Source organism: Triturus cristatus, chromosome 2_2 (genome assembly GCF_964204655.1).
Source record: "Triturus cristatus chromosome 2_2, aTriCri1.1, whole genome shotgun sequence".
In the NCBI taxonomy this organism is placed as follows: Eukaryota; Metazoa; Chordata; class Amphibia; order Caudata; family Salamandridae; genus Triturus; species Triturus cristatus.
In genome coordinates, this window is record NC_140582.1 from 605,598,679 (window position 1) to 605,622,272 (window position 23,594).

At 43.5% G+C, this 23,594-nt stretch overlaps 1 long non-coding RNA gene across 2 annotated transcripts in view; it reads right to left on the minus strand.

The window, feature by feature from the left end:
* Positions 1-9,378: 9,378 nt before the first annotated feature.
* The window catches only part of LOC146862571 (uncharacterized), a 166,403-nt gene continuing 152,187 nt past the window's right edge, over positions 9,379-23,594 (minus strand). Inside the window, exons 4-5 of one of the 2 annotated variants that reach the window (XR_014978486.1) lie at positions 16,639-16,950; positions 9,379-9,457 (exon numbers count right to left, since the gene is read on the minus strand). This is a non-coding gene — a long non-coding RNA (uncharacterized LOC146862571). Of the gene's footprint in view, positions 9,458-16,182; positions 16,951-23,594 lie in introns of those variants that run through there. The other variant, XR_014978485.1, reaches the window with a different exon arrangement.

The following is a 23,594-nucleotide window of genomic DNA, read 5'->3' on the forward strand; positions in this document are numbered from 1 at the left end:
CACGATGAGTAACCTCAAGATGGTTGTGCGCCCAAAGGCGACGGTAACCATAGGTCAAAGTAAAGGCTTGCATGTATTCACAGACCCTAGGTTGGGGCTTAGATCATGGACCATGTTAGGGCTCAAAAGCAAGATCGGTATACCTGATTGTCATAGATTGATATCAGATGTCCATATCCTTTGCCTGCAGGAAACATGGGAGACTTCAGCCCACTCTATTGACGGATACCTAGGCTTCTTTGCCCTGGCTAAATCCTCAGAGAGGGGAAGGGCAAAAGGGGGACTTGCGACCTACATCTTGAATATTACACCTTTTAAAATTCTTACATTTTTGAATAAATCTTTCTACTGCCACTTATTTCTAATGTGAAGCGGGTGAGGCTTCCGATATTCTCTAATTAGTTTTTATAACAACTGTTTTGATAGTTTGAGAACCCAAGTAGTAATGGCTTTGGGCCTCGCTATCCATAGAGTCTCGGTTTCGCATCCTAACCCTGTGAGCATTATCTAGGTAGGTGATTTTAATATACATTACCTGTCCATATGTAGTCAAACCAATCGTGGTATCATAGATACGCAAGGAGTGGCCTTCACCCATTTTTAAAATGGTACATATGGATCAATCCTGAACAGTCTTATGGGGAAGTTAAGCGTTAGAATCCAAAATAGGTCACTGAACGAGAGTGATAGCTTAGCGACCATTTTCTCTAGAAATGATTATGAGTCCACTATTGATTTCATTATGGCTTTCGAAGCTCTGGACCCAGATATCATAGGTTTTGAAGTTGCGTTTACAAGTTATAGTGACCATGCAATGCTAGAGATCAGGATGACTTTACCTATGAAAACGAAAGGCAGAACAAAGTTGGGATTCAACCAAATCCTGGCATCGACAAATGGGGTTTCTACCAAATAAGAGAAAGTAGACCATTCAGCTTTTCTCCCATTCAGCGCACTATTTCAGAGATTGATCTATGTCTAGACTCCGAGGCTGACCCAGTACAAACTATTTCCTCCTTTACTGCTGTCATTGGATGTGTCAAACAAGCACTAAGTCATAGGACACAGCCACTGCAAGCCCAAGAGAGAGGCTGGTTTGAATCTGAGTGCAGACTTCAAGAAAGCAGTTTCATATAGCGCTAGAGCAGCAACCAAAGGAGCTGACATCAATTAGGCTGGCTCATGTGCACTTCAAAGAGACCCTCACCTGGAGAAGTAAAAGTATTATAGAAGCGGCATGGGAGGAATTGGTATGGGCAAGGGCATTAAAGGATATTAGATCCTTCCGGAAGGTAATAAACAACAATTATTTTAAGGGGCCTCATGAGCCGTCAACTGAGGTGCATATTGCAGAAGAGGTCTCGGTCAATCATTTCTCAGCCATATATGAAGACCATCTCCCCATGAGAATAGAGCAAGTGGCACATAACAGCCCTAGGAACCCAGATACCCACAGTACAGACACCCTACAGTATCCCCTCCAGCCCGTGAGTCCGGCTGAGGTCGCAAGGGCACTAGATGAAAGAAGCAAAGGGAAGGCCTCAGGCACAGATGGGGCACCACTGAAAATATACAGGGAGCAGCAAGAACTCTGAGCTACGCTGCTTATAAATGTTTATAATGCTACTACAGTGGTATCCCGAACTATAAAAAAGGTGATAAGTCCCGACCTCAAATTTATATACCATTATCATTGTTGGATGCCACTGCGAAGGTTATGGGGCTCATTTTGCTCAATAGACTGGAAGACTGGGCAGCAGCAAATCATATGCTGGTGGACACCCAATTTGGCTCTAGAAAGGAACTGAGTACAGCCCATCAATGCTTGAATTTAAGTACAATTATAGAGAAGTACACAGTGGCAAAAAAGGGGTCGCTATATTTATCCTTCATGGATTTGTCCGCAGCTTTTGACTGTGTATCGCACTCAAAGATGTGGAAAATCATGGAGGATCTGGGGATTGAGGCAGGAATCACCAACTATATCAGGCAACTGTATGTGGATGCAAATGCCTGTGTGCATTTTGGAAGGAAGGGTGAATGCTTGGCTGGTTTCAACATCAGAAGAGGGTTCAGTCACGGGTGTGTATTAGTCCCCTTCCTGTTCTCTCTCTATATGAATCCGGTAGAGTCAGCCCTAAGCCTAACCGCCAGAGACTCAGGGATGTTGGGTTCCCGCCACCTCCCAATCCTACTTTATGCAGATGATGCAGTATTAATTGCTAGAACTGGGAGGGGGTTACAGGGCCCAATAGACAACTATATTGCCTTTATGGTGGACCTGGATTTGAAGGTAAATGGCTCAAAACCTTACACTATGACCTATGGTGCCAAACCTAGGACAAAACCTGTTTCTTATGCAAAACGTCATAAACTGAGTGATTCACCCACCTTCTGTTATCTAGGGATACTCTTTGATAGTAAGAATTCATGGTCCCCTATGATAACTAACAGGTGTGTGCAAATGGAGAAATCCATCAGTGGGATATCCACGTTCACAAAGAAGTTGTGTCTTAAGGCAATAAGGGAACTCTTTACCATATACGCAAGTAAAACATTGTCAGTGGCCTCATATGGCAAGGGGGTTTGGGGAATGGTCAACACACAGAGTATTCAAAGGGTTGAGGATTCATTCCTTAAACGTATTTTATCTCTCCCCTCAAACTGTTTGCACTATGTAGCCCATGCCGAATTGGGAACACCATACCTCACTGATAGGTTAAAGCTGGCTCCGATATTGCTTTGGCGCAAAATTTGGTCGCATGAAGAAATGGGATTTAATAAACAAATTCTTAGTGATGTAATGAATTTAGATTACACAATGGAGTTCCCATGGCTGAGATACGTCAAATCCGTATATGAGGAGATTGGCATATCAAATATTGTACTAATCCAGATTCCTGTAAATTATTATATAAAGAAAAATTTAAATATTGTGTCCGGAATAAGGCCATGGGAGACAGATGGGTGGGCGAAAGAGTAAAACCATCTGTACTCGCTTATAACAGAATGCCCCCCAGGAGGGTTTGAAACCATATTTGATCGGAGCTGGACTGGGATCGCAAACCAGACCTGGCAATTATGTCTGACTGGTCATGGTTGAAGGGAGGGCTGGCAGGAACACGGCTGCTTTGCTTTTCTTGCAAGGGGCCGATTTTGTAGCACTACGGCAAAACCGGCTCCCAATAACAAAAACGGCCCCTACTGGTCCAAAACCGGCCTCCACCCTTCCGACTCACCTGGGAAATGCCTACTGCCCACTACGGCCAGCCCTGCATTTGATCTTGGTACACAATGACCAGCAAAGGTTTATTCTGACTTGAATTAGGGCAAATAGGATGCTGCTAATGGTAGGGTTTCCAAATAACTGTCACTTACTGTCAGAGTTAGCATTGTGTCCCTGTGACAGTGTGTTGCCCATAACCAATTTGCACATTGTATTTTTTTGTAAATTTTATGGAATTCCTAGGAATAAATATATTTTACCCGTACTTAAAACACTTAATTTTAGACAGTACAGACCGGCTCTTTTGTTTTTCCAACAATTACATACACAATATATATATGCTGTGCAATCTCTTCTTTCGTATGACAGGTATTGAAAGTAAGGGGAACCTGCAGGAGGTATAACTGAAGCAGTTTACGGGATGACTGTTGTACAATACAATTGTGCAACAGAATTTTATAATGTCTTTTTTTTCTTTACTCTGAATTTCTTTTTAAATGAGCTACTCAAGTGGATCAAATTGTTTTTTAATTGGCTAGTCCCTTGGCCGTTTGCAATTGAATTGTATATCTGAAGAGAAGTTTTTAATATTTATGTTTTTCTATTTAATCTGCAGCATACTTTTAAGTTATTGAAAAATATTCAATAAAGCTATTACTGACTGATAAGAATGTGCAGACATGATCATGGAATTGACATAAGAACAGTCCACGCGTACAAGATATCAAAAATCAGATGAATATACCAGTTTTATACAATTCACATAAAATGAGTAAAGTGCCATCATGCCTCATGCAATCCATACATGGGCCATATTATATACAGTAAAAGTAGGATAACAGCAGTGAACAAAAATCCTTAGCAGCAAACCAGTAAAATTGTCAACATCAGGAGGCAAATTATCTCTCTGCCCCCTAAACTCAGAGAATAGATAGTACAATTACAGTACTAAATTGCAATGATGCCGTCGCTGCTTAAACATGCTACAATACATTAAATTAACGTGTATCTTTGATAAGACTATATAGAACATTTTAAAATTCTGACAATATAAACAGCCATCAAGATATCTCAGGTTGCACTAATAGCAGGTCAGGGCCCGCCTTTTTAATTAACTTAAGATACAGCCAAAAATAGCACCTCTACACATATCTTTAATATCTCTTATGGCATTTGTAGAGTTGCATATGTGGTTGCCTGACAGAATCATTTCATGAAGATTTATTAATATTTTGCAGAAACGTTGATCTACATGTTGGTGGATAATGTTTTGGACAGTTAGTAGGTAAAAAAGAAGATTAACAATTGCATTGCTGTGATAATTTATACTATTTTGATTTTAAAACTAATGTCTTATCACTTCTGTGTGTTTGTTTTTCTGTTTTGTTTAATTTCTTCTAATTCTTCTTTGTCATTGAAGTTACATTTTTTCATTGAAAAGACATTTTAGTTTTTAACAAAATTAGATATTCTCCAAGATGAGCGGCATATCTGTTTTTCAAACTATTATATTCTGTTACCAAGCTAATGTCTGCATTAATTATTGTCTCTTTTACATCTGTAATATACAGTCCTGTAAGTGTTTCTATCTCAAGATAGAGCAACGTATGCCATGCTCTCTTTGACTAGTGGTGACCGAATGTTAATATGAGCATAATCTAAGCTTATCCCTTGTGATTTATGTATTTGTACCACATAAGTCAAATGAAGAGGAAACTGTTCTTTACAAATATATAAATCTTTAATAATCAAGATCTTGCTACACGTTGGGAGATATGTTTTTGCTATCTAATGTGGTCGAATTTGATCAAAATATAAATTCAACATCTTAATTTTTTCCAGCTGTAACAAAGTTCACTACAAATTCGACACCTCCAATTACTAGTTCTTCTGCATTTAAATTTCAATATAAAATTGCATGACAATTTTAACATAGCTGTAAATCTTTCTTCAATCCCAGAGTGCGTGAAACCGATTTTCTCATCTTTTGTAAAGTAGTAGCTAAAGGTTTGCTTATAGATATGTTTTGTCCATGGTTATCCACTTTATCTTTAGAAGGAAGATGTCAAACTCTTTCTTTTTCCAAATGTAGCATGCCATAGTTTAGTGTGCACATTCTTCTACAGTTAGCATTAAACGGACAACAGGTTACGATTTTGAAAGAAGGTAATGCGTACTTCAGCAAGTGAATAAAGACTCCGAATTATTTTTTTTGTATTTCGTGTCTTTGGCATATGCTTTGCTTCATTTGTTACAATGCCAAGGCAAATGTATTTCAATGTCTTGACATAAGCTTCATCGTTAACTTGAATCATATTTTGAGTTAATTCTGTATATGTGAATTGCAACCAAATGTTGACAATGCTTATACTTCTCAAAGAATTCTGAGTTTGGTCTTGCATACATTTGTGGAAAATCCGTTGACCTTTTGCATGTGTTAGTTGTAGTAAGTCTCCAAACACATTCACATGTCTGCCTCCAAACAGCACATCATAAGACGTTTGTAGTACCTCCTGCATACGAAGATGAACAAACACCAACATTAAGTTAGAAACCATACTAACTTCAACCCTAATCAAAACATATTTTTTTATGGACTCTGCCAACATCTTAGCATGCATCACTATTTACTTTTAAGTATTCCATTTTATTATCATGCTCTACAGGTAGTAAGAATAGACAATGTAAGGCAATGTCTTTGATATTATGTGCTTTTAAGGCAGTAGGAGCAGTAACTACACAAAATCAATTAGAGCTAGTAACTTTGTGCACATAAGCAGTAATCACTATAATAAGAAGGGATTTCCCTGTGCCTTCTTGTTCAGTTATATACTGAAGTATAGGTTCATAAGTCGTACAGTCACACATTCAATTGTCATGTTTAAGTCCAGGACCTACTGAATTTTTTGTGTATTTGTACAATTCGTGCTGTTCACTATTTAATTGAGATACCTAAGTTATCTAAATTATGTACATCCTTATTCACTTGGTCCATTGCATTTTGAACCTCTTCCATGGCAACCACAGCTTCAGTATCAATATTGGTTGTCCAAGTGGTTCAGCAGTTCTGGAACTGGATGTATTATTTGTAGATGAAACATTGTGTTGAATTGCTGTATTAATATTGTTCTCTTCTATTTCTTAATTGAGCAATTTAAGTATGTCGAAATTCAGGCACTGCAATGCCATTTTTGTAAACATTAAATGCATCTTCATAGCATTGAAATGGAACTGCAAGTTGTTCTTCTTTGCACCATGGTTTGAATAGATGAAGACTTGCTAAATAGTAAAAATCTTACTTTTCTCCTATGTCATAACTAAGTTTACAATGATTAATAGAAGTAGGTTTACTATGACGTATTTAACAACCATTGGTATCTTCTACTCGAACTTTACTAATGTTGATATCTTCTGTGACATTGTTGCTATATGTGTAGAACTGCGCAACTTCATAGAGGCATAGTTTTCCTAACAATAGACTTTTCGATGTGTAGAATGTGCCCAACATATTGGTTTTCAAAATGTCTTTGTTTGTGGGGTCAAAATGTGCAAGATATTCAATTCGATAACGCTTTTCAGAACTCTTAGACGTGATGATGATGACAAGCCTCAACTAAGCCACATGATTGCCTTCAATTACCATATAAGCTTGAATAACTTAAGGGGTCACATGTTCAAAGCTACTAACCTCATGGCGAGATAGAATTTGTAGGCTAAATCTATATATTTGTTTGCTTAAAAATTGGTTGGCAGATATTTCTTCCCATACTTCCTTAATATCTGTTTTTATGCCTTTGCAACAAAGGAAAATAATAACGTGCAACCGCTGTTGAGTTATCTGCAACAAATTGTATATGCATGTTAGCATCCTATATATGTAGAACGAAAGAGTTGTAGTAATTGATCTGTAGTGATGCTTGTGGTCTTCTAAGATTTTACTTATTTTTTGGTAATTCACCAGTAACAGCATATCTTACATATGACATGAAATTGCTAGCTAGTCCTTTCTGTAGAACTGATCTTGGGAATATAAATTGGCATTTTGAGTAATATTTAGATTTGCTCCAATATTTTCATAAACAGTATTTACCACAATTATGTGATTGAAAGAATAAAATTAGCTCAGACAGAGTATTGCTCTTCTCTGGTTTTTGGGATGTCACAAGTCACTTAACGTTCAATAAAATTTAGAACTGAGTCATCTGAGTCATATCCAAACTTAGGTGGTTCCCTGATCCAGAGACGCATATGAATGTATGGTGTACCTCTTGCCTGAAACTCTTTTCACCAAAAGTAATCAAGTACTTCTTTCACTGGGACATAGCCTATTTTTGCTTTTTTTTGTGCTTTCAACCTCCTTTCAGTTAGTGGTGGAAAGGAGTAAGAAAGCAATAATGGATCCCAGAAACCTATACATTTCTGAAAAGTAGGAAAACTTCTGAATTCAGCAAGGGGTCAATTGTGTAAAACCTTCAAGTTTGTTTTTGTAGAAACTAACAGTTGAAAATAAAACATATTGAAATTAAGTTGAAAAAACCAACGTTTTTACCTGTAACTTCCAAGTATGGCAGATGTTTGAAAGCAATATGTCATTACGTCTGCTGGACCCTTCTGGTTGCGGGGATACATAGGACTTGTAGGTTCACCAAAAGCCAAAGGAACCCAGAGCCAATAACTGAGCTGTGTCTTGCAATAGTTTTTCATTGTGTATCGGGTATACTGCAATTTATTTGTTAAAATATAGAGAGTGAAAAATAGGTATCAAGGAAACGTATATAGTTCCAAAGTGGGAACAAAATATAGAGTTTAGAAGCAGTGGTTATTTGCAAATCTCCAAAATTGTGTCTACCCATACAAGCATGTGAATTAGAGGACATGTTTCAAAATGACTTTTCTTTTACACATTGTCTTACATTTGGAAGGCAGCAATGCAAATAAAGTAAATGGCAATAACACTTAATCTACTATTCTGTATTTCCCAAAGTCTCCCAATAAAAATGGTACCTCACTTGTGTGGGTAGGCATAGTGTCTGCGACAGGAAATGGCCCAAAACGCAACATGGACACATCACTTTTTTCCAGTGAAAACTGACCCCTTTTTTCCAATGTGCCTAGCTGTTGATTTTGGACCCTAGTTCAGCCGGCACCTAGTGAAAACTAGTAAACCTATCCATTTTTTAAAACTAAAAAAACACACAAAAAGAGGGTTGTGGCAAAGACCCGCACCTGTCACTACAAATGGCTGGCTGGCCTGGTGATGGTGCTTGGAAACCAGATATTGCACCCCTCTACACTTCCTATTGGGATGAGATCCCAAAAAACAAGTACAAAATAATGGAATAAGCGCACATCAAGTTAAAGTATCAATCTTGTTTCAAATTACATCAAATTGTCCATGATGACTTGAGGAAGAATGCTAGGTCCAGATTTTTCTTTATAATTCTTTTCTTTATTGAAAAATGGATGCAATCATTAAAATCCAATATTCACAAAATCCATTGTGCCATTTAGCCAACGCGTTTCACCTCCGAAGAGATTCCTTCAGAGCTCTAGATAATATAACGCATTTCGTCTCTGACGAGACTTCTTCAGGGCTAAAGGAAAACATACATAAATATAATTTAAAAACAAAACAAATGTACATATACCTAAATAACAAACATAATATAGTATTTCAAGTCATCTAAGAGTGTTGTTGAGCTGGCCAAATCAGATTATTATTACATCATTCAAATGATTAATCTGAACATTTCATAAATGCAGTAGTAGAATTGTAAAGATTATGTTCAAAGAAGTTCAGGAAGACAAAGAAAAAAAAGCATTCAATTTGTAATACTTCTATCTATGAATTTTCAAAATTCAGGAAGACAAAAAGAAACTATCATGACATTTAATATGCTTATGTCTATACATAAGCGTAATCTAAATGCATAGTGAACAGAAATCTTAATAACATGCTCATTTAATGAGCACCAATTCATTATCAACATAACTATTGTATCAAATATATGATGAATATATACATCCAAAATAGGTGCACGTGAAATGCCCATTGTACAGAATATGCAAACCCTGGAGGCATTTTTTCTAAGCAAATTACCTATTAAAAATGTTTGTAACAAATTGTGTCTTCAACATACCTCTAGATAATATCGATGTATTATGTCCAAAAATCCAATAGTAAGAAAATTGTAAAAGCATATAAGATCGTTTGCGTTACGGAGTATATATCTATAGCAAAAAAAAGACATAATAAGAAAACGTATTTAAAAAAGCATCCTTTATATGAAGCTTAAGACCAATGTAATATTTGCTGACTAAATTATACAATGAAGACAACCCATTTTTTATGAAAGGCAAGCAAAACTCAAAGGTGAATACTTATATTGATGGAATATTTTAAAGGCACATTATCGATATATTCATAATCTCACTAATCCGATGAGTACCGTTTGTCAAGAAAATAAGAGATGCAGCAGTAGCTACATTAAACGCAACATTATCGATACTCAAAAATGCAATTAGTGTTTTGTACCAATAAAATCTGAGATAATAATAATAAGTATATCTCAGTCTATATATTTGAAAACACAGAGGACTGGGTCACGTGCGCTATATGATTACTTGGCAAACATTAAAATACGAAGGCGCCATCTTTGAATTGTGACATAGACAGCAATAGTATAGATTAACGTTGGCGAGCATCAAAACCATTACGGTAAAGGTGAAATTAACATAACTATTAATGTGCTCGGGTTTTGTATAAAAGTGCTGCGTAAGAGGCAATCGCAAAGAATTCAGTAGCAATGAAATGGGCATTACTATTTCCGCACTTTTTTTGAAATCTGCGTGCACAGCCTAGTTAGTCAATACCCGATACAGTGCGGGGGCACCATCTTTGGTTAGTACAATTGGCACACTCTGCTTTTTTTTAAATAAGCGTGCACAACCTAGTTATTTAACACCCGAAACAGTACGGGAGCGAAATTTAAGAGTAGTACAATTGACACAGAAAATCATCTGACTATATTATCACTAAATCATAAACTACGTGAGAAATATCAAAGAGTAAACCAAAAAGTACCTCACAAAGATGATGGTAAGGTTAACATCATCTGCAGATAAAATGGAAAGGAGAAAAAAGAATAATTTTTAAATTACTTTGATCTGATAAAAGCCACAATGTGAATTATATTTAAATGACCAGAGATTTGACCAAAAATTCTGACAGCACATACCAATAAGCGGCAGGGTGGCCAGCAACGAGCATCTAAGCTTGTATAACGGAGAAGGTGCAAACCAGAACAGGTAATTGCGCCCATTTAAATACTGTGATCTACTAAATTGAAACACCTGAAACGTTAGTGACAGAAAGCGGACATGTACCGCCAGAGTCTTATCGGGTATGGGCCTTTTTGGAAAGGTTTAATACAAAATAGAGTGTACTCTACCGAATTGAAAACATGCAAAATTAAAAACAAAAGGAGGACATGCACCACCAGAATCGTAAACGGTGTGAGCCAATTTGTAAAGGTATAATACATAGTTGTTAGACCTGACATCCTTGGCGTGGGTTTTTCCCCTATCTTTTGCCTCTGCTACCTGGATTTTTGATGCGGTGATGAATTTCGTTTTTGCTGGTTTAGATGCTTTGGACACTCTGCCACTGCTAATCAGTGCCAGAGTGTAAGTGATCCCTGTGTAAAATATCATATTGATTGGATATACCTGATTGGCATATCTGTATCACCATGAAGTCCCTAGTAAAGTGCACTGTGTGTGCCAGGGCTGGTGATGACAGATGCTACTAGTGGGTCTGCAGCGCTGATTGCGCCACCCACCTGTGTAGCTCTAAAACAGTGTCTCAGGCCTGCCACCGCAGGCCTGCCTGCAGTCCCCGGACTGCCATGTCCTCCTGGCCAGTGTCCACACTGGCCGGGCCTAACCCTTCCCTTTTTATACACGTCAGTCATCCCTATGGAAGGCCCAAGGTACCCCCCTGGGCAGGGTGCAGTGTATGTAAAAGGTAGAGCATGTACTAGTGCAGGTAACATGTTCTGGTAGTGAACAACGGCCATTTTGTGTGTTCACTGCTGCAAGGTTATCTTGCTCCATAGGCTAACATGGGGGAGGCTGGTGCCAATGGCTATCCGCCTATCTTCTCATAGGAACAAGATAAGACATGAGTGTTTGATATCCCTGAGCTCAGCATTTAATAACACATCTTTTAGGAGAGGTTGTTCTTAAATCCTGAGTTGGAGAATAGTACTTTTTAGAGAGTAGCTGTTCTCTTGTCTGACCCTTCTGCGTGCCTGTGGATTGACTGTCTGGCTTGAGAGTGACAGGGGCTGGGGATCCCCCGGGAGGTTGGCTGAGTCAGCCCTCTGCTGAATGGCGACATTTGCAAGGAGAGTGGAGGGAGGAGATAGCGCCTGGGGTTGAATAGGGCTGTGCCTGCCTGCCACTCTGCTGGCTCCACCTCCTGCTGGGCGGCTGACGACTCTGCCCCTCATTCTGAAAAGAATGTAGAGGCCAGAAAAACAAAGTGCTCCAGCGACACCCAGAACTGGATCAGACCGGGCTCAGGACCCACTTGCACAAAGACTTCAAAGACTTTTAGGGGTATAAGTACAAGACCCCTGACAACAGATTTTTAGATTCTACCATCAAGAGGAACCTCTGCTGAAAGACGGACCGCTGAAGAACTAAAGGAAGATTGCCGTGCTGTGTGCTCTCAAGGCTGACCTGTTCTGCTGTACAACTGAAGCTGAGGAGGAGAAGGGGTCTTGCTGTGTGCTGACCCTACCCACTTGACCAAACAAGACTTTGCTGTGTGCTGTGTCTTCAACCGAATCTCCAAGGGCCTGAGAAGAGCTGGCCTCCTGTTTCGCGACCCAGGGATAGAAAGGTTGCCAAGAACTCAAGACTCTGCTGTGTCCCCCCTGCGCTGCTGTGTGCCGCAGGGACCGTGGACTGTTCTACCAAGCTTCTCAACATCTGCCTGTGAAGTGGGCTGGCCGCTCTCTGTCTTGCTAGAGAGTGCCGCACTGACCCGGGCCTGACACCGGTTGCCGCATCAAGAAGATCGACGTGCTCATCGGCACGTGCCTTGCCGCGACCCGGAGGCTCGAAGCAGATCGAGAGTCGTACTTCCCTGCTCTACGAAGCCGCGCTGTGAGTGGCTGACTCCGGTGACGTCGACATCGTCACTGGGGGCTCGTCGAGGGAGTTGTGGAATCCTTGCACCGAACAGCCCGAGGAGCGCTTGTACAACGAGTGCAGCGACACCGCCGGAGCAACGTAGCTGCCTAAACATCAAGAGCCTACAAACTGATTCATTCTCAGTGAGTATCGAATCACACAAGAGACTAGAGACTATCGTCTTACGATCCCGACCAACCAAGAGAGCGAATATTGTGTAAACCTGTGATGCTTGATTTCAACTGCGGAAGCTAGATAAAGATATATTATTTTTGATATAACTCACCTGTGTGGTCTAAGTTTGTGGTGTGCGGAGGGGGGATCATTGTGGTGTCTACGTGCAAATACCTTACACATTGCCTTGGGGATAAGCCTGTCTGCTCGAGCCAAGCTACCTAGAAGGTGAGCAGGGGTTATCTACCGTGGGTGTCCCTGTACCCTGACTAGAAGCAAGGGTCCCTATTTGGTCTAAGGTGTATACCTCTGCCAACTAGAGACCCCCAGATCTAACAATAGTGGAATATGAACCTTGGTCACCGTACTGTGACGGGAAAAAACTTTATTAAAAATGCTCTGTATGTATGTTTGTAAACTAACCGAAGTAGTAACATTAGGTTATAAGCACTCATGATGATACAGGTGCATGCACAATTCATCAAGGGCAATATTTAAATTGAATGTGAGTTATAGCAAAACAAGCATCCATAAGGATTTGAAACCTTACGATATAAATGAGGCATAACGTGATCATATTGGTTAACGTTAGGTTCCAAGCACTCGTGATGAAAACGGTGCATGCTCAATTCATTGAGTGAAATATTTAATTGAATGTAACTTACAACAAAGCATGCGTCCATAATAATTTAAACCCTACAATATAAATGAGGCATAAAGTGATCATATTGGTTATTCAAGAACCAATAGATAACCCTGGTGGTGATAAAGTCATGTATACTTAAGGTCTTATAAAAATTAAACGGCAATTATTGCTGCCTATAGTGAAAGCAACAAAGTCTGAAATAATCAATCATTAGAAATAGAAGAAAGCGTGTTTTGACTACAGGAAATAAAAAACAAAATATGATTATCAAGCCTACAAACACGAAGCCTAAAGCGATCTTCCAATGTGATTCGATCTGATGAGAGTAGAGGTAAATGGCAATATCTATAAGTGCGTACTTCCTAAACAAAAGACTCATTTCTTGTATAATAACAACAATTTCACAAAGATAACTGGGAGAACAGTGCAGAAGGACATAATTCATGAGATCACAAAAAATAATGAAATTCATTATTTTGATTCAGTCCAAATTTTACACTGTGGAGGCGGCAGATCCACTTAGCTTCAAGTTGTCTCAAATCCAGCTCTCTGTTTCTGCCTCTCTCATTTACAGTAACGTGATCAATGGCATGAAATTCAATACCTTTGCTATCTTTCTGTTCATTGTGGATATGACTCGCAATCGGATATCTAAGATCACAGTTTTTGATTGCCCTTGCATGTTCTTGAATACGTATCTTGAGGCTACGTATGCTGCTGCCAACTAAACACCCAGGAGAATCCAGGATGGGGTAACTTGTGTGGCTCTCACTAGGTTCTGTAATCCAGAATCCCTTGCAAACCTCACACTTTGAAAAAAAAACACATATTTCTCATATTTCTGTGATGGAAAGCTCTGGAATCTGCAGGGAGCCATAAAATTCCACCCACCCAGCATTCCTCCAAGTCTCCTGATAAAAATGGTACCCCACCTATGTGGGTAGGCCTAGTGCCCACGACAGGAAACCAAAACGCAACGTGGATACATCACATTTTCCCAGTGAAAACTGAACATTTTTTCACAAAGTGCCTTGCAGGGGTTTTGTACCCTAGCTCTGCTGGCACCTAAGGAAACCTAACAAACCTATACATTTTTTTAAACTATATATCCAGGGGAATCCAGGATGGGGTACTTGTGTGGCTCACACCAGGTTCTGTAACCCAGAATCCCTTGCCAACCTCAAACTTTGTCAAATAAAACACATTTTCCTCTCATTTCTGTGATGGAAAGTTCTGGAATCTGAAGGGAGCAACAAACTTCCACACACCCAGCCTTCCCCAAAGTCTCCCAATATAAATGGTACCTCACTTGGGAGGGTAAGCCTAGTAACAGCGACAGTAAACGGTTGTACGATGGTACAACGCAGGCAATTACTTTGCATGACTATGCCACGCATTTTTAGCGCACATGTTTTACCGCGAATATGCATTTAAAACACATGCCAATACCGGGCATTGTTTTTAGATTTAAAAACAATGTATTTGTGGGGGGAGACCCCCACTTACATTAAATGCGTGGTATTGGCATGCGTTGAAAATGCATTTTCGCTGTAAAAATATGTGTGCTAAAAAATATGTAATAACCTCGTTGTAAAGGCTGTTTCCCCAGTAAACAGCCCAAATTGCAATGTGGACACATCACTCTTTTCCAGTGAAAACTGACCCTTTTGTTGCAATGTGCCTAGCTGTGGATTTTGGACCCTAGCTCTGCTGACACCTAAGAAAACCTATCAAACCTGTACAATTTTGAAAACTAGACACCCAGTGAAATCCAGAATGGGGTGACTCGTGTGACTCTCACTGTTACCCAAAATCCCTTGCAAACCTCACACTTTGTAAAAACAAACCTATTTTTCTAATATTTCTGTTGTGAAAAGTTCTGAAATCTGTGGGAATCCACAAACATCCACCCACTCAGCGGTCCCCAATGTCTCACAATAAAAATGGTACCCCACTTGTGTGGGTAGGCCTAGTGCCCGTGACAGAAAACAGACAAAAATGCAACGTCGACACATCACGTTTTTCCACCGCAAACTGACCCTTTTTTAGCAACGTGGCTAGCTGTCGATTCTGGACCCTAGCTCAGCCGGCACCTAGTGAAACCTAGCAACTCTATACATTTTTAAAAACTGGACATCCAAGGGAATCAAGGAAGGCTTTTGCTGGGTTCTATTACCCAGAATCCCTTGCAAACCTCAACCTTTACGAAAAAAACACATCTTCCTTACATTTCTGTGATAGTAAGTTCTGGAGTCTGTGGGCAGCAACAAACTTTCACCCACCCAGCATTTCCCCATGTCTCCGGATAAAAAATGGTACCTCACTTGTGTGGGTGGGCCAGGTACAGGGAAGTGCCCAAAATGTTTTGTGGAGATATCAAAATTACCTATCTCAAAATGACCTGGTTTTGCACGGGAGTCACCTGCTTTTTTGGTTCTGGCATCGGAGACCATCTAAGGAAACCTACGTAACTAAACAGCCGGGGGATTCCAGGAAGGTGTGGCTTACATGGATCCCACAACGTTTTCCTACCCAGAATCCCCTTCAAACCTCAAATTTAGCTGACAAAATCTAATTTTGCTCACATTTCTGTGTGGAACAGTTGTAGCATTACCTGCATTCCCCCATGTCTTCTGATAAAAATGGTACCTCACTCTTGTGGGTGAGCCAAATACCTGCGACAGGAAATGGCCCAAAACGTATTGTGGAGACATCAAAATTACCTATCACAAAACAACCTGGTTTTGCAAGGGGGTCACCTGCATTTTTGGTCCAGGGCTCGGCAGAGCCCCCCTAGGGAGGGCAGAAACCAGCAGAGCAAAAAGGTCCCCCTTTGGAAGCGACCCTTCTGGGAAATAATCCCTGGTGCATGATCGCAACAACATGCGCGATCCTGCAGCAGGAATGCCCTGCAAAGAGACATCAGGGGAGAGTGTTCCACAATAGAAAGCATTTTCAGTACATGTGCAGGTCATTTACATACCAGAACTCTACATCGCCAGTGTGTGTGTGCAAGGTTTCCAGGTTCCACCCAAGACTCGCTAGTCCTACATAACAGCTCCATGCCCTAATAAATGACAGACCTTGTTTTTGTATTGTAGAAAGGTTGTAGCCTTCCAAACATAATCTGATTATGTTGCTTTTGTGATTATATTTTTTAGGGGCCTCAATTTATCCATGTGGCTTTTAAAACCTCAGAAAAACCCAACAATGCCAGGCAAAGTCCGCTTCAAATCTGCGTTCCATTAGAGTGTCAGAGAACACCAGGCTGTCATTGGTATAGTTTATTACATGTGCGTCAAGAATATCCTGGAAGAGGTAATTGATAAACTCTTAGAAGTAAGCTGGTACATTCCACAGGCAAAATGGCATCAGGGGTACTCAAAGTTACCATATCTATTTTCGGGAACGCTCTGCTACCGATGCAAGCTGCAGTGAGGGCAGAGCAGGTGGGCTTAAAACAGCTCGAGGACCCAGAATTAACACTTTGTGTTCTAGATTCCGTGGGTGTCTTCTTCACTTCCGGGTTCCTCCTACCACTTCCGGGTAATTGCGGCAGTTTTCAATGGTCCCCTTCATTCTGGACTCCTTGAGTCTCTCGTCACCTGGACCTCACCAGATAATCAGGGGAGCGAGCCGGAAGAGTTTCTTCGGGGCTGCCTGATTGTGACCTGTCTCGAGTGTATTTCCGCATCTGGACCACCTGCAAGAGAAAAGACAGAACCACAGCTAAAGAATCAGATGCTCTAGTAATGGCGGTAACGCACTTGCAGTGGCATGAAAATCTATTTGTTTAAATGAAGCTATACTTATCTAACTGAAGTTACCCATTGGAATTTTGGAATGTATCCGTATTCTTTCTGCACATTGATAAGGCTGTAACACCGAGAGTAGCAGCCTGTTAATAGTTCCCTGCATGTAAGGAGACTCATGGTTAGTCTGCATATTTTTGCATTTGTTATGTTACTTAAATTTGAAAATACATATATTGTGGTAGGTATTGGATAAATGTATGACTTATTTTTGGGCTATACTTTTTCTTTTCTTTGTATCTACATTGATGGTAAGAGATTTACCATGCATTCCCAATTGAATAGGTATTCTATACACACAATACCTTATCTCTTTGTCTTTGTTTTCCTTGATTATAGAACTATTCTGATTCCTGAGGGACGTTTTATTGGATTATAGTGGAAGAGGGGAGTGAAACAGGTAGTGAAAATAGCTACTTACCTTATTGATATACACACATTCTACACTCTCATCCCTACTGATTCTTACTCTTGTTCTCTAATTTCGGGGACATACAAATCTTACGTTAATGATTACCTGCTACAATGGTCATGCCGAGGGACATATCTTCAGTTTCTTTCCCTTGTTTCCCCTCTTCCCCTTATACGCAGGTTTTGCTTTGACTAAGCTGGGCATACTTGGAAGTTGAGGGAATGGGGGACTGGCTTTTCAGCCTCTTGCATCTCGTTCCTGCAGAAACTTAAGGTGAGCCCTGATACCTATTATTAAAAGCTGTCTTGTATTCATCTCCCTCGTATATGTACTAAATCGTAGGTACCTTTAAATCTAGATTGGTGAGTATCTTACGTTTTTGACATTTGATACAGTAGGACAAGGACCAAATGAAGGGGATATATGTTTCTGGAAGTTATTTCACATAAATCTGTGTAATCTATGCAAGTTCGAAAACTACCATCAACTTTTGGTATGAAGAAAATTGGGGCCCCTGATTGAGATGTCAAATAGTGGATTGTAAGAAAGTGTGTTAATAATTGGTGTGGATGCGAGTCCACTACAAGGAATAAAACCACAAACTTGCCAGTGCAAAATACAGCTTCAATAATTTAAACCTGGCCTCAACCTACTGGGAATTATGGCACAGAGCAGGCAGGCTTAACTTAGGAAAATGGGTAAAGCATTAAGCAGTGCCAAAACTGTTAAAAAAAGGCAAACACTACGCAATAAAATCCCTCAACCTAATTCTAAAAATAAAGAAAAATGTAATGAGCAAAATGGCACAAAAACACCAAAAATCCATTAAGGGCAACTGGAAATATATATTTTCAAGATTTAAAGCAAAAAGTTCAAGGAAAAATAAAACCCCAATCAGGAGTCACTGTTCGCAGTTTACCAAGACCTAGCTGTGATTACAAGCTGATAGCAATGAAAAGGCGGGTTAAATACCTGAAGCTGGTCATCCCAGTGACAGATTTTACCTTGTGCCTCAGTCTCTGAAATGGAAGTCTAAATCCTCTGACAGAGCAAGGATTGCAGACTGTAACTGCAAAGTTCTCTCGAAGCCAGATAACTTTTGGGTGAGATTCTGCTAAAGCAGTTGGAAAAACTCTTAATGGGAGAAATAAACATTTTGCAGCTGCCGACATCCTGTTTTCTGTTGGGTACTTTTCATGATTTCATCCAGTCAAGATTTTTACTTTTGCTCTTTTATTATGGAGCTCCTAATACTCCAACAGAGAAAGCCTGAAGCAGTTTCCGACAAATTCTCAAAATCATAGAACTTTGCCTCAAAGTCCTTCTGAAGCTCCAGAGATCTTGGAAGTCCAAACATTTTGTAAGTCCCAATTTTTCAGAATTTCTGAAACTTCTCCTCTTAATCACGTCTAATGCTCCCAGGACCTTAGCGGCAGCACATAGGGGCCCGGACTCACTCCAGAAGCAGCCACCGGCAGGGTCCAGTTCTGATACAGTTGCTATTGGTTAGCTTTCCACTTCACAAAAAAAGGAGCCTTGTAGCTTGTTTTGTCCCTGTAGTCATACAGGGACAAAACAGCCCACTTCACCTTGTTGTCAACATCTTAGTCCTGGATACAATTGGAAGCAGATCTTACCCTTCATGGTTCCACGCTAAATTAACCTGTTTTAACCCTCTGGTAGCTTGGCACAAAGTATTCAAGCTTAACTTAGAGGCAATATGTAAAGTATTTATGAAGTGCACAACCAGTTATAATGTGAAAATACAACACAAGAAAAATCCCAAACCATTTTAGAAATATAAAGTAACATTTATTAAACTATTTTGCACCAAAATGACAACATCCAATCAGTAGAACTGGAGAAATGCCATTTTAAAGATTTAGGTAAAAATAGTGCTTAAAAGCTCAAAGCGCCAACTGTGGTTATGTGGTCACGCAGGACTAGGACAAAGTCACAAGTTCACACTGACCCCAATGGAGTGCTGGCAGGCTACAGGGAGCAGGTTAAGCCCGCAGAGAATTTTAGCAAATGACCTAGATGCGGGCCGTTTCATCATGCTGGCCTCAGCGGTTGCGAAGAACGATCAGGGGGGCTGTGTTGTGTTGCATCACGCTGCGTTGGTTCTGATGAGGAGCTGTGAGGGCTGCTATTGGAGTTGCATCACACTGCACCAGTTAGTTCCGAGAAGCACCACAGCTGAGCTGGCAGACCACCTTTATCCCCCACTTCCAAGGGTCCAGGACTGGAGAGGCACCAGGGGTTAAGACTCACAGCAGGCAGAGTCCATGTGCAGAGTTCAAGATGGATGAAGCTGTTGGAAGGGCTAGCCCCAGGGGAGGACAGAACAGGTGCTTGACCACCCTGCGCCCACCCTTCCGGGACACCACACCATAGATTCTAGAATACGTATGCTTTATCTAGCAATATCAGGATCTTTATGATTTAGGATCTGGGTCAATGCGGAAGCGTATCCGGCGCACAGCTCTCAATCCTCGAGCCGGGGGATACGAGATGATCTTTGGGGTCCAGCCGGACCTGAATGTCTCTTGAGCGGGTGTCCACTCTGCAGGACTCGAGTCCGGGTGTCGGAGGTCGGACAATCTTCCAGGAGCCGAGAGTCACTCAGCAGGGCTCAGAGTTCTCTAGGGTGCAAGGTGAGCTGCGACCACGTCAGCAGGGCTCGGATGTCGTTAGGCAGAAGTCCGTCTCTGCCAGGTAGAGCCGCGACGCTTTCTGCAGGGCTCACCAAGGTTCCAAGAGTTCTGTAGGATATTGTGGGGATGTTCTTCAGCCGCGACCACGTCAGCAGGGCTTGTTCGTTCCAGGATTCAACTGCCGAGGGTCCCAGGGCGCCCCTTGTTATAGGTCGACTCCTCTTTGATGTCCGGTGTCCTCACGGGCAGGGGTCTTAGCGCCTGGGGGTCATTTGTTGGGGGTTCCTGCCACGCGGCCCTTTGATCCTTTCAAAGCGGGGTCGGGAGGGATCCCAGACATGCAGCAGGCGTGGAGCCAGCCCTCAGGGTGGCCGGAGGGCGATTGAAACCATCTCTTGGGAGGAGGCCAGGTGTGAATGAAACTACTCCTACCTCTCCTGCTGACCAGGAGCTCTCTCTCCCCCCAGCCGGCATGGCGCGACTAGGCCGGGGTTGCGCTTGGGACGAGGCGGCCATCGGGGGTGCGGGCCGGGTACTGGAGGCCGCGAGGCCGGGGGAATGGGACGGGTGCCAGGTGTCGGGAAGATGGAGGGGAGGACAGGGGTAACCCCGGGTTCTGGGTCGGGGAGGCTACGCTAGTCAGTGTAGTGTGGGGTGTAGGGGGTAGCCTGGTGTCGCTACGGGTCTGAATGGGCCACGCCACGAGGCCGGGTCCAACACGCGTCCCCCCCAGCTGAAGGCCGGAGAGAACTACCCATCTTCTTGGGGGTTCTCTTCGCTGAGGCGGAAGAATCTGGAGAGGCCGTCAGCGTTGGCGTGGTCGTTGCCAGGGCGATGCTCTACTGTGAAGTCCATCCCCTGGAGGGAGATGGACCATCGTAGCAATTTGGGGTTCTCCCCCCTCATCTGCATGAGCCACCGTAAGGGTCGATGATCCGTCTGGACTCGGAAGTGGGTTCCGAAGAGGTAGGGTCGCAGTTTCTTTAGGGCCCAGACTACGGCGAACGCCTTGCGTTCAATGGTGCTCCATCGTTGCTCTCGGGGCAGTAACCTTCGGCTAATGAAGGCCACAGGCTGATCTACGCCCTTCTCATTGAGCTGGGAGAGGACGGCTCCGATGCCATGCTCGGAAGCATCCGTTTGGACCACAAACTCTTTGGAGTAATCGGGGGCTTGGAGCACAGGGGCTGTACACATGGCGAGTTTCAGGGCGTCGAACGCCTCCTGGCAGGCAGGGGTCCACTGTACCTTTTTAGGTTGTCTTTTGGACGTGAGCTCCGTGAGAGGTCCTACGAGGCTGCCGTAACCTTGAATGAACCTCCGGTAGTAACCAGTAAGGCCCAAGAAGGCTCGGACTTTGGTTTGGGTGGTTGGTGGCTCCCAGGCCAGGATGGCGTCAATCTGAGGTTGGAGAGGGGCGACTTACCCGCTGCCGACCTGGTGCCCCAGGTAGACCACCGATCCTTGCCCAATCTGGCATTTGCTGGCCTTCACTGTGAGGCCGGCTTGGCGCAGGGCACCCAAGACCCTCCGGAGGTGCTGGAGGTGCTCACCCCATTCGGAACTGAATACCGCAATATCGTCCAGATAGGCGGCGCTGAATTCTTCCAGCCCGGCCAGGACCCTATTCACCAGTCGCTGAAAGGTGGCCGGGGCATTTTTCATCCCGAATGGCATCACTCGGAAGCGATAGTGCCCATCCGGGGTGGAGAAGGCGGACCGCTCCTTGGCGCCCTCCATGAGTGCAATCTGCCAGTATCCGCAGGTCAAATCGAAGGTGCTGAGAAACTGAGCAGCCCCAAGGCGGTCAATGAGCTCATCTGCGCGGGGGAGGGGGTGAGCGTCTGCGCGGGTGACCGCATTGAGCCCCCGGTAGTCCACACAGAACCGTAGTTCGGGGGCCACACCAGGGGCAGCTGCTTTCGGGACCAGTACCACGGGGCTGGCCCAAGGACTGTCTGTGGGCTCGATCACCCCGAGAGATAGCATCTTCGATACTTCTGCCTGGATGCAGGCCCGGACTCGGTCGGGGACGCGGTAGGCTCGGTGCCATACCGGTGGGCTGTCTCCTGTGTCCACGTCGTGGATGCACCAGTCGGTGACCTTGGGGACGAGGGAGAACAGGTCGGAGAACTGGCCCAAGAGCCGGTGGCAGTCCTCGTGTTGTCGGGGTGTGAGGGAGGGGAAGAGGATCACCCCCTCTACGGAGCCGTCTTTTTCCTTGGCCCGCAGGAGGTCAGGAAGAGGCTCCGTTTCCTCTTCCGCCCCGTTGTCTGTGGCCAGGAGCAAGCTCAACTCCGTCCGCACGAAGTGAGGCTTGAGGCGGTTCACGTGGAGGACCCGAAGGGGGTTCCGAGGGGACTGGACGTCCACCACGTAGGTCACCTGACTTTTTCGTTCGACCACCTTGAAGGGCCCGGTCCATTTGTCTTGGAGGGCGCACGGCTTCATGGGGGCCATCACCCAGACCTGCTGCCCGGGCTGGAACTCGACCAGCGTGGCGTTCTGGTCGTACCAGCGCTTAATTTCTTCCTGGCTCGTCTCGAGGTTGGCCTCGGCCAGCTCGCGGAACTGCCGAGTCTGGTTCCTGAGAGTCAACAGGTACCAGAACACGTCCTGTGGGGGGTTCCGGGGTGCTATCTCCCACCCCTCTTTGACCAAGCTCAGGGGGCCTCGGACTGGGTGCCCATACAGCAGCTCAAATGGGCTGAACCCCAAGGACTTCTGGGGAACTTCCCGTTAGGCGAACAGGAGGCAGGGGAGGAGGACGTCCCAATTACGCCGCAGGGGCTCCTCGAGACCCATGATCATTCCCTTCCGACCCTGTTAAACCGCTCCACTAGACCATTGCCTTGGGGATGGTAAGGGGTCGTGAATTTATACGAGACTCCACACTGTTGCCACAGGGATCTCATATATTTGGAGATAAAATTGGTACCTCGTCGCTCACGACCTCTCGGGGGAACCCTACCCGGGAGAAGATCCCCATTAAGGCCCGGCCCACCACGGGGGCCGTGACGATGCGGAGGGGGATGGCCTCCTGGTATCGGGTGGCATGGTCCACTAGGACGAGGATAAAGCGGTGACCCTGGGCGGTCTTGGGATCCAGGGGCCCCACGATGTCAATTCCGACCCGCTCAAAGGGGATACTGACGACTGGGAAGTGTTGGAGGGGGGCCTTGCGCTTCCCTCCACTTTTACCACTGGCTTGGCACGTGGGGCAGGACTTGCAGTGGGCCTCTACGTGGGCTCGCATTTTTGGCCAATAAAAGTGCGTTACTAGGCGATGGTAGGTCTTGTCCTGGCCCAAGTGGCCGGCCAAGGGTACATCATGGGCCAAGCCCAGGAGGAAGTCTCAGAAGCGTAGGGGTACCACCAGGACCCGGGCTGACCCTAGCTCGGCAGCCCGCTGTTCGCTATACAGGAGATCATTATCCCAATACAATAAGTGGGTTCCCGTTTGGTC